The sequence below is a fragment of the Triticum aestivum genome, unplaced genomic scaffold (genome assembly GCF_018294505.1).
Source record: "Triticum aestivum cultivar Chinese Spring unplaced genomic scaffold, IWGSC CS RefSeq v2.1 scaffold46993, whole genome shotgun sequence".
Taxonomy (NCBI): Eukaryota; Viridiplantae; Streptophyta; class Magnoliopsida; order Poales; family Poaceae; genus Triticum; species Triticum aestivum.
In genome coordinates this window covers 1-1,448 of record NW_025225736.1, presented here as the reverse complement: position 1 = coordinate 1,448, position 1,448 = coordinate 1, and positions in this window count along the sequence as shown.

Genomic DNA, 1,448 nt, shown 5'->3' with positions numbered 1-1,448 from the left:
GTTGCAAGTTGACCATCAACTCGCAACTACGGGTATGTGTGTTGTGTGTGTGTCGAGGGTCCCCAATTGCATGTTGATAACCAACTTGCAACTAGGAGTGTTGTGTGTGTTTGTCTATTTGTCATGGGGTCCCTAGTTGCATGTCAAGCATCGACTCGCAACTACGGGGTGTGTGTTTGTTGAGGATCCCAATTGCATGTTGCCCATCGACTCGCAACTAGGGGTGTGTGTGCGTGTGTGTTATATTCATGGCCCTCAGTTGCAAGTTGACCATCAACTCGCAACTAGGGGGTTGTGTGTCTATTGAGGACCCCCAGTTGCAAGTTGACCATCGACTCGCAATTAGGGGGTGCTGTGTGTGTGTGTGTGTGTGTGTTTTACTCATGTCCCCTAGTTGCAAGTTGACCATCAACTCGCAACTGGGGGTCTTGTGTGTGTGTGTGTGTCTTTTGTTGTGGCCCCAGTTGCAACCCGCTCATCGACTCACAACTAAGGATATGTGTGTGTGTGTGTGTGTGTTTGTAGAGGGTGTGTTTTTTGTTGTGTCCCCTAGTTGCACCCAGCTCATCGACTCACAACTAAGGATGTCTCTCTCTCTATATCTCTCCCCGAGTAATTGACAGACAGAAAGGATAGATTTAGCGTGTCGCCCCATCCACAACACCCCACACACAAGTAGACTTGCAAGCAATTTTTTTGCAATGTCAGGTTAGTATCCACTGCATGTTGAGACAACACTCACGCCCGAATTACAAACAAGCGTTCAGTGCAAAATAAATAAATTTTCTAACTTTTTAATATATTTTTTTAAGAAAAAGTGGGTGCAGTGCACGTGTAATATACTGGCTAAGGACATAGTTACAAGAAAAATAGAAAAATCGTGTGGCAATGGACTAGTAATATGCTCATCCAATTCATAGATGGTTGTAGGTCTATTTGTTTTGTTTCAAATGTATTGAACACACATACACACAAAAAAAAAAGAGACACGGACAAGGCTGCACACACAGTTCAGCCCACTAATGACCCATATTAACGATCCAAACAGCGCACCTGGGAAGAAAACCAGCCGCCTATCGAAAAAGCGGCATAAGCTATCGATCACGCTGCCTAAAAAAAAAGCTATCGATCACGGAGGTAAATACCAGTATCAATACATGATGATGTCATCCTATTGTCATCTGAATGAGACCAAACTATATCTCATTCAGCTGAGTTCTAGGCGCTCATCTATTTATGATCATACTATAGCATCTGAAAATCAATTATTTCTAATTTCAAGTTTTGTTGCCCAATTATTTCATTATATCTGGCATTGAATCGCTCCATACGGATAAACCAAGCAACCATTAAATCCAAACAACACCAAAGAAAGACGATCACACACACACACACACACACACACACACACACACACACACACACACACACACACACACACACACACA